At 37.1% G+C, this 10,652-nt stretch overlaps 1 non-coding gene across 1 annotated transcript; it reads right to left on the bottom strand.

Annotated features, from left to right (window-relative positions):
- Positions 1–7,854: 7,854 nt before the first annotated feature.
- On the bottom strand, positions 7,855–7,962 carry LOC112774924 (small nucleolar RNA R71). The gene has a single exon (XR_003189378.1). It is a non-coding gene; the product is annotated as a small nucleolar RNA R71 (small nucleolar RNA).
- Positions 7,963–10,652: the final 2,690 nt, after the last annotated feature.

Here is a 10,652-nt window from a genome sequence, read left to right as displayed (position 1 = left end):
ATATATGAAGTATATGTAATGCCATAGTGATGATGCATGGTTGATAATGAATAAGTTAGCTTTGAGAATGAATATGACTTTGAGGTGAGATTAATGATGAGAGTGATAATGATTATGGAAATGATACTGAATATTGAGATATACCTTCCTGGCTAGATGCAATAGAGTGATTCCATTTGCTCTGGGATGAGGTGAGATGGCGGGTAGATGCAGTGGAGTGATTCCACTTGCTCCGGGATATGGTGAGATACACCCGCCTGAGTAGATGCAGTGGAGTGATTTCACTTGCTCCAGAATGTGGTGAGATACACCCTCTTGGGTAGATGTAGTGGAGTGATTCCACTTGCTCCAGAACGTGGTGAGATACACCTGCCTAGGTAGATGCAGTGGTATTGATCCACTTGCTCCGGGACGTGGTGAGATATACCTGTCTGGGTAGATGTAGTGGCTTTGATTCCACTTGCTCCGGGTTTGGTTTGCAACTCCTGGTGTAGATGCAGTGGTTAGCCCCCACTTGCTCCTAGTCGAGGTTGGTTTGCAACTCCTGGTGTAGATGCAGTGGGCCGGTGATGAACGGATAATTTATACGCTTTTTGGCATTATTTTTAGTATGTTTTTAGTATATTTTAGTTAGTTTTTATTATATTTTTATTAGTTTTTAAATAAAAATCATATTTCTGGACTTTACTATGAGTTTGTGTATTTTTCTGTGATTTCAGGTATTTTCTGGCTGAAATTGAGGGACCTAAGCAAAAATCTGATTCAGAGGCTGAAAAAGGATTGCAGATGCTTTTGGATTCTGACCTCCCTGCACTTGAAGTGAATTTTCGGGAGCTACAGAAGTTCAATTGGCGCGCTCTTAATTGCGTTGGAAAGTAGACATCCTAAGCTTTCCAGCAATATATAATAGTCCATACTTTGCCTGAGATTTGATGGCCCAAACTGGCGTTCCAAGTCAGCATAGAAATTCTGGCGTCAAAACGCCAGAACTGGCATAAAAGCTGGAGTTAAACGCCTAAACTGGCACAAAAGCTGGCGTTTAACTCCAAGAAAAGCCTCTACACATGAAAGCTTCAACGCTCAGTCTAAGCACACACCAAGTGGGCCCTGAAGTGGATTCTGTATCATTTACTCATTTCTGTAAACCCTAGGTTAATAGTTTTCTACAAATAGGACCTTTTCCTATTGTATTTTACACACTTGATCATACTTTTGATCTTGGTTCTTCTGGTTCTCTCTCTGGGGCCGAAGCCAATGATCACCATTATCACTTTTGTATTTTCAACGGTGGAGTTTCTACACACCATAGATTAAGGTGTGGAGCTCTGCTGTTCCTCATGAATTAATGCAAAGTACTATTGTTTTTCTATTCAACTCAACCCTATTTCTGTTCTAAGATATCCATTCGTTTTTCAACATGATGAATGTGATGATCTGTGACACTCATCACCATTCTCACCTATGAACGCGTGCCTGACAACCACTTCCGTTCTACATGCAAACAAGCTTGAATGTTTATCTCTTGGGTTTCTAATCTAAGATTAGAACCTTCGTGGTATAGGCTAGAATCAATTGGCGGCCATTCCTGAGATCCGAAAAGTCTAAACCTTGTCTGTGGTATTCCGAGTAGGATCAGGGAAGGGATGACTGTGACGAGCTTCAAACTCGCGAGTGTTGGGCGTAGTGACAGACGCAAAAGGATCAATGAATCATATTCCAACATTATCGAGAACCAACAGTTGATTAGCCGTGCGGTGACAGCGCATTTGGAACATTTTCACTGAGAGGACGGGAGGTAGCCATTGACAACGGTGAAACCCAACATACAGCTTGCCATGGAAAGGAGTATGAAGGATTGGAAGAAGGCAATAGGAAAGCAGAGGTTCAGAAGGAACAAAGCATCTTCATACGCTTATCTGAAATTCTCACCAATGAATTGCATAAGTATCTCTATCCTATTTTATGTTTTATTCATATTTTAATTATCAATTCTCCATAACCATGTGAATCCGCCTGACTGAGATTTACAAGATGACCATAGCTTACTTCAAGCCGACAATCTCCGTGGGATCGACCCTTACTCACATAAGGTTTATTACTTGGACGACCCAGTGCACTTGCTGGTTAGTTGTGCGGAGTTGTGACAAAGAGTTAAGATTACAATTGTGCGTACCATGATGTGGGCGCCATTGATGATCACAATTTCGTGCACCAAGTTTTTGTCGCCGTTGCCGGGGATTGTTCGAGTTTGGACAACTGACGGTTCATCTTGTTGCTCAGATTAGGTAATTTTATTTTATGTTTAAGCTTTTTACCTTGTAATTTTCGAAAAATTTCAAAAAAAATGTATTTCTATTTTGTTCCTCAGAGTTTTTAAGAATGAATTCTAGAGTTTCATGATGATTTGTTGATGTCTGGCTGGCTGAGAAGCCATGTCTAATCTTTTGGACCGAGGTTTCAACTTATCATCACAAGAGCTTGTTGATTTCTATCAATCTTGCTGTTGTATGTAATGATCTGCTAAAGCTTGGCTGGCCATTGGCCATGTCTAGTGTTTTGGACCGAAGCTTTCACTGAAAGCTTGGCTGGCTAGTAAGCCATGTCTAATTCCTGGACCGGAATTTTAGGCTAACATTGCATGATTCCTGGAATTCTCATTAAGAATTTTGAATTCCTTATTTTCTCTTTCTCCAATTAATTTTTGAAAAATTACAAAAAAAATAATTATAAAGCCATAAAATCAAAAATAATTTGTGTTTCTTGTTTGAGTCTAGTGTCTAATTTTAAGTTTGGTGTCAATTGCATTCTTCTTGCATTTTTCGAAAATTACATGCATTATGTTCTTCATTAATCTTGAAGATGTTCTTGATGATTTCCTTGCTCTGATCTTTAAATTCTCTTGCTTTGTGTGTTTAGTTGTTTTTCATATGCATTCTCAATTTGTTAGTGTCTCTAATATAAAAATTTCAAATTTTGGTATCCTGCATGCATTGTTTGTTTGATCTTAGTTTTCCATGATTAGTTGCATTTTGATTGTTTCTCATCATTAAAAATTCAAAAAAAAAATTTTCAAAACTATGCCTTTTCAAGTCAATAATATAGAGAGTTGAAGATTCAGAACATACAGCAGAGGAATTACACAGAAAAAGCTAGGCGTTCAAAACGCCCAAAAGGGTAGTATTTTGGGCGTTAAACGCCAGAATTGATACCATTCTGGCCGTTTAACGCCAGGAGGACACTAGAGGGAAGATTTTGTTTTTAATTCAAATCTTTTTCAAATCATATCTCTTCAATCATATCTTTTCAAAATCAATTTCTATCCATTTTTTAAATTATTATTATTTTCAAAAATCCTTGCTACAATTAATGATTTAATTTGTTACTTGCCTATTAAGAAAGGATCAAATTTTAATTCTAGAATCATATCTTTTAATTTCCTGTTAGTCAAGTAATCAACTTTAATTTTAAAAATTTCTCCTTTTAATTTGATTCTCAATCATATCTTCTCAATTATATCTTTTCAATCACATCTTTTTCAAAATTAATTTTCAATCATATCTTTTTGGTTTCCAATTTCAAAATCTTTTCCTAAAATCACTTAATTTCTTTCCCAATCTTAGTTTTCGAAAATCATTTACCAAATTTTCAAAATTTCTTTTAATTATTTCAAAATCTTTTTACTTTAATTTCGAAAATTCTTCCCCTCTTCTCAAATCCTTCTATTTAAAGGACTAACACTTCTCCATTATCAGCAATTCGAACTCTGTCCCTCTTGATAAGTTCGAATTCTCTCTTCTCTACCTCATCCTTCTATTTTTGTTTTCCTCTGACACCTCAAGGAATCTCTATACTGTGACATAGAGGATTTCATATTTTCTTCTATGGGTTTGTGTATTTTTCTATTATTTCAGGTAATTTCTGGCTGAAATTGAGGGACTTGAGCAAAAATTTGATTCAGGCTGAAAAAGGATTGCTGATGCTGTTGGATTCTGACCTCTCTGCACTCGGAATGGATTTTCTAGAGCTACAGAACTCCAAATGGCACGCTCTCATTCGCGTTGGAAAGTAGACATCCAGGGCTTTCCAGCAATATATAATAGTCCATACTTTGAATAAGGATAGACGACGTAAACTGGCGTTCAACGCCAGTTCCTTGCTGCATTCTGGAGTCAAACGCCAGAAACAGGTTGCAAAGTGGAGTTCAACGCCAGAAACAGGCTACAAACTGGCGTTCAACTCCAAGAGAAGCCTCTACACGTGTAAAGCTCAATGCTCAGTCCAAGCACACACCAAGTGGGCCCCAGAAGTAGATTTCTGCATTATTTACTCAATTCTGGAAACCCTAGTAACTAGTTTAGTATAAATAGGACTTTTTACTATTATGTTTATATCTTTTGGATCATCTTTGATTAGTTTTAGGATATCTTAGACTTTTGTGAGGGCTGGCCATTCGGCCATGCCTGAACATTTATCACTTGTGTATTTTCAATGGTAGAGTTTCTACACACCATAGATTAAGGTGTGGAGCTCTGCTGTTCCTCAAAGATTAATGCAAAGTACTACTGTTTTTCTATTCAATTCAACTTATTCCACTTCTAAGATATTCATTCGCACTTCAATATGATGGATGTGATGATGGTGACAGTCATCATCATTCTCAACTTATGAACGCATGCCTGACAACCACTTCCGTTCTACCTTAGATTGAATGGATATCTCTTGGATATCTAATACAGGGGACCGAGTCCGAGTTATTAGTGTCTTCGTGGTATAAGTTAGAACCCATGGACGACCAATCTTGAAAATCCGGAAAGTCTAAACCTTGTCTGTGGTATTCCGAGTAGGATTCAAGGATTGAATGACTGTGACGAGCTTCAAACTCGCGAGTGCTGGGCGTAGTGACAGACGCAAAAGGATCAATGGATCCTATTCCAGTATGATCTAGAACCGACAGATGATTAGCCATGCAATGACAGCGCATTGAACCATTTTTACTGAGAGGACAGGTGGCCATTGACAATGGTGATGCCTAACATACAGCTTGCCATGGAAAGGAGTAGGAAGGATTGGATGAAGACAGCAGGAAAGCAGAGGTTCAGAGGGATGAAAGCATCTCTATACGCTTATCTGAAATTCTCACCAATGAATTACATAAGTACAACTATCCTATTTTATATTTTATTTATCTTTTACTTATAAATTCATAAAAATCCGTTGAATCCGCCTGACTGAGATTTACAAGGTGACCATAGCTTGCTTCAAGCTGACAATCTCCGTGGGATCGACCCTTACTCACGTAAGGTTTATTTCTTGGACGACCCAGTGCACTTGCTAGTTAGTTGTACGAAGTTGTGAAACAAAATTAAGAACATGAACGTGCGTATTGAGTTTTTAGCGCCGTTACTAAGGAAGGAATGATCACGATTTCGCACACCAAGTTTTTGGCGCCGTTGCCGGGGATTGTTCGAGTTTGGACAACTGAAGGTTTATCTTGTTGCTCAGATTAGGTAACTTTATTTTAATTTTAACCTTTTTGTTTTTATTATTCTTATTTTCAAAAAAAATAAAAAAATATATTTTTTATTCAAAATTTTTAAGAATGAATTCTAGAGTTTCATGAAGCACGTTGAAGCCTGGCTGGCTGTAAAGCCATGTCTAATTCATTTAGACCGAGGCTTCCACTTATCAGCATATGAAGTTGGATGAAGTATCAGCTGTTGTATGTCTGATTTGTATCTGCTGAAGCTTGGCTGGCCATTGGCCATGTCTAGTGTTTTGGACCGGAGCTTTCACTGAATGCTTGGCTGGCTAGTGAGCCATGTCTAATTCCTGGACCGAAACTTTAGACTAACATTGCAGATTCCTGGAATTCTTATAAAAAATTTTTTGAAATCCTTATTTTTCTTTTTCAAATTAATTTTCGAAAAATCCAAAAAAAAAATAATAAAATCATAAAAACAAAAAAAATTTTATATTTCTTGTTTGAGTCTAGTGTCAATTTTTAAGTTTGGTGTCAAATTGCATGTTGTTATTTTTCTTGCATTTTCGAAAATTCATGCATTGCATTCTTCATGATCTTCAAGTTGTTCTTAGTAAGTCTTCTTGTTTGATCTTTAAAATTTCTTGTTTTGTGTCTTTTCTTGTTTTTCATATATATTTTTAATTTGTTAGTGTCAAAAAATTAAAAATCTTTAAGTTTGGTGTCTTGCATGTTTTTCTCTTCTTCAAAATTTTCAAAAATAAGTTCTTGGTGTTCATCTTGACATTGAAAGTGTTCTTGGTGTTCATCTTGACATTCATAGCGTTCTTGCATGCATCATGTGTTTTGATCCAAAATTTTCATGCATTGAGTCTTTTTGATATTTTTCTCTTTCATCATTAAAAATTTAAAAAAAAAATCTTTCCCTTTTTCTTCTCATCAAATTCGAAAATTTGAGTTGACTTTTTCAAAAATTTTTAAAATCTTGTTATTTCTTATGAGTCAAATCAAATTTTCTATTTAAAAATTCTATCTTTTTCAAATCTTTTTCAAAAATCAAATCTTTTTAATTTTTCTTTTAATGTTTTCGAAAATATTCAAATTAATTTTCAAAATCTTTTTCTTATTTTATTTTATAATTTTCGAAATTACTACTAGCATTTAATGTTTTGATTCAAAAATTTTTCAAGTTGTTACTTGCCTATTAAGAAAGGTTCAATCTTTAAATTTTAAAATCATATCTTTTAGTTTCTTATTAGTCAAGTAATCAACTTTAACTTCGAAAAATCAAATCTGTTTAATTTTCTTTTCAAATCTTTTTCAATTTAAATTTTTTAATCATATCTTTCAATCATATCTTTTTCAAAATCAATTTCAAAATCTTTTCTAACATTTTATCTTTTTAAATTGATTTTCAAATCTTTTTTCAATCAATCCTATCTTTTTGTTTCAATCATATCTTTTTGAAAACTACCTAACTAATTCTCTCTAATTTTTGAAAATCACCTTCCTCTTTTTCAAAATTCCTTTTTAATTAACTAATTATTTTAATTTTTAATTTTAATTTTATTTCTTTTCTAATTTTCGAATTTTATTTTAATTTCAAATTTAAAAAAAATATACTTTTATTCTATCTAATTTTCGAAAATTCTTCTCCCTCACTTTCTTCTATTTATTTATTTATTTACTAACACTCCTCTTCATCTAAGAATTCGAACCTAATCCTCACCCTTGTGTTTGGATTCTCCATCTTCTATTCCTATCTTCTTCTACTCACATAAAGGAATCTCTATACTGTGACATAGAGGATTTCATATTTTCTTTGTTATTTCCTTCTTTTTCATATGAGCAGGAACAAGGATAAGAACATTCTTGTTGAAGCTAATCCTGAACCTGAAAGGACTCTGAAGAGGAAGCTAAGGGAAGCTAAAGCACAACTCTCTGGAGAAAATCTGACAGAAATTTTCGAAAAAGAAGAAGATATGGCCGAAAATAGTAACAATGCAAGGAGGATGCTTGGTGACTTCACTGCACCTAATTCCAATTTATATGGAAGAAACATCTCAATCCCTGCCATTGGAGCAAACAATTTTGAGCTGAAACCTCAACTAATTTCTCTGATGCAACAGAATTGCAAGTTTTATGGACTTCCATCCGAAGATCCCTTTCAATTCTTAACTGAATTCTTGCAGATCTGTGATACTGTTAAGACCAATGGGGTTGATCCCGAGGTCTATAGGCTTATGCTCTTCCCATTTGCTGTAAGATACAGAGCTAGAATATGGTTGGACTCTCAACCTAAAGACAGCCTGAACTCTTGGGATAAACTGGCCATGGCTTTCTTAGCCAAGTTCTTTCCTCCTCAAAAGCTTAGCAAGCTTAGAGTGGATGTTCAAACCTTCATACCAAAGGAAGGTGAATCCCTCTATGAAGCTTGGGAGAGATACAAGGAACTAACCAAAAAGTGTCCTTCTGACATGCTTTCAGAATGGACCATCCTGGATATATTCTATGATGGTCTGTCTGAATTATCAAAGATTTCACTGGACCATTCTGCAGGTGGATCCATTCACCTAAAGAAAACGCATGCAGAAGCTCAAGAACTCATTGACATGGTTGCAAATAACCAGTTCATGTACACTTCTGAAAGGAATCCTGTGAATAATGGGACGCCTATGAAGAAGGGAGTTCTTGAAATTGATACTCTAAATGCCATATTGGCTCAGAATAAAATATTGACTCAGCAAGTCAATATGATTTCTCAGAGTCTGAATGGATTGAAGGAATCATCCAACAGTACTAAAGAGGCCTCTTCTGAAGAAGAAGCTTATGATCCTGAGAACCCTGCAATAGCAGAGGTAAATTACATGGGTGAACCCTATAGAAACACCTATAATCCCTCATGGAAAAATTATCCAAATTTCTCATGGAAGGATCAACAAAAGTCTCAACAAGGCTTTAATAATGGTGGAAGAAACAGGTTTAGCAATAGCAAACCTTTTCCATCATCCACTCAGCAACAGACAAAGAATTCTGAGTAGAATCTATCTAGCTTAGCAAATATAGTCTCTGATCTATCTAAGGCCACTTTAAATTTCATGAATGAAACAAGGTCTTCCATTATAAATTTGGAGGCACAAGTGGGCCAGCTGAGTAAAAGATTCACTGAAACTCCTCCTAGTACTGTCCCAAGCAATACAGAAGAAAATCCAAAGAGAGAGTGCAAAGCCATTGATTTAATCATCATGGCCGAACCTACAAGGGAGGAGGAGGATGTGAATCCTAGTGAGGAAGACCTCCTGGGACGTCCAGTGACCATTAAGGAGTTTTCCTTTGAGGAACCAAAGGAATCTGAGGCTCATCTAGAGACCATAGATATTCCATTGAACCTCCTTCTGCCCTTCATGAGCTCTGATGAGTATTCTTCCTCTGAAGAGGATGAAGAAATTACTGAAGAGCAAGTTGCTAAATACCTTGGAGCAATCATGAAGCTGAATGCCAAATTATTTGGTAATGAGACTTGGGAAGATGAACCTCCCTTGCTCACCAATGAACTGAGTGATCTGGATCAACTGAAATTGCCTCAGAAGAAACAGGATCCTAGAAAGTTCTTAATTCCTTGTACCATAGGCACCATGACCTTTGAGAAGGCTCTATGTGACCTGGGGTCAGGGATAAACCTCATGCCACTCTCTGTAATGGAGAAACTTTGAATTTTTGAGGTGCAAGCTGCCAGAATCTCATTAGAGATGGCAGACAACTCAAGAAAACAGGCTTATGGACAAGTAGAAGACGTGTTAGTAAAGGTTGAAGGCCTTTACATCCCTGCTGATTTCATAAACCTAGACACTGAGAAGGAAGAGGATGAATCCATCATCCTTGGAAGACCCTTCCTAGCCACAGGAAGAGCTGTGATTGATGTGGACAGAGGAGAGTTAGTCCTTCAACTGAATGAGGACAACCTTGTGTTTCAAACTCAAGGATCTCCTTCTGTAACCATGGAGAGGAAGCATGAAAAGCTTCTCTCACTGCAGAGTCAACCAAAGCCCCCACAGTCAAACTCTAAGTTTGGTGTTGGGAGGCCACAACCAAACTCTAAGTTTGGTGTTGAACCCCCACAACCAAACTCTAAGTTTGGTGTTGGGAGGTCCCAACCTTGCTCTGATTATCTGTGAGGCTCCATGAGAGCTCACTGTCAAGCTATTGACATTAAAGAAGCGCTTGTTGGGAGGCAACCCAATGTTATTTAATTATTTTTATTTTATTTTCTCTTTGTTATTTCATGTTTTATTAGGTTGATGATCATGTGGAGTCACAAAAACTACTGAAAAATCGAAAACAGAATGAAAAACAGCATTGAAAACAGCACACCCTGGAGGAAGGGCTTACTGGCGTTTAAATGCCAGTAAGGAGCATCTAGCTGGCGTTTAACGCCAGAACAGAGCATGAAGCTGGCGTTAAATGCCAGAAACAAGCAGCAGTCTGGCGTTTAAACGCCAGGATTGCACCCAGAGGAAAGCTGGCGTTAAACGCCAGAAACGTGCACCACACTGGCGTTCAACGCCAGAAACATGCTATAGACTGGCGTTGAACGCCCAAAACAAGCATGGAAGTGGCGTTTAACGCCAGAAACATGCTGTAGTCTGGCGTTAAATGCCAGGATTGCCTACAAAGGGCGTTTACATGCCTAATAGGTGCAGGGATGAGAAATCCTCAAACACCTCAGGATCTGTGAACCCCACAGGATCCCCACCTACTTCTTCTCTCCTCTTCACACCTTTTCATAACTTTCTTTCCCAAATACCCCTCACTAATCAACTCAATCACTCTTCCCCATCACCTCTTCACCAATCACATCCATCCTCTCTTCCCCAAAAACCCCACCTACCTTTAAATTCAAAATAATTTCCCTCCCAAACCCAACCCTAAATGGCCGAACCCTAAACCCCTCCCCACTCCTATATAAATCCCCCATTCCCTCTTCATTTTCACACAACAAAACCTTCTCTTCTTCCCCTTAGCCAAACCATCTCTCTCTCTCCCTCTCCCTCATTTTTCTTCTTCTTCTACTTCTTTCTTTCTTCTTTTGCTCGGGGACGAGCAACCATTTTAAGTTTGGTGTGGTAAAAGCATAGTTTTTTGTTTTTCCATAACCATTCATGGCACCTAAGGC

This window comes from Arachis hypogaea, chromosome 18, assembly GCF_003086295.3.
Source record: "Arachis hypogaea cultivar Tifrunner chromosome 18, arahy.Tifrunner.gnm2.J5K5, whole genome shotgun sequence".
NCBI classification, from domain to species: domain Eukaryota; kingdom Viridiplantae; phylum Streptophyta; class Magnoliopsida; order Fabales; family Fabaceae; genus Arachis; species Arachis hypogaea.
This window is presented reverse-complemented; position numbering and strand designations above follow the sequence as displayed.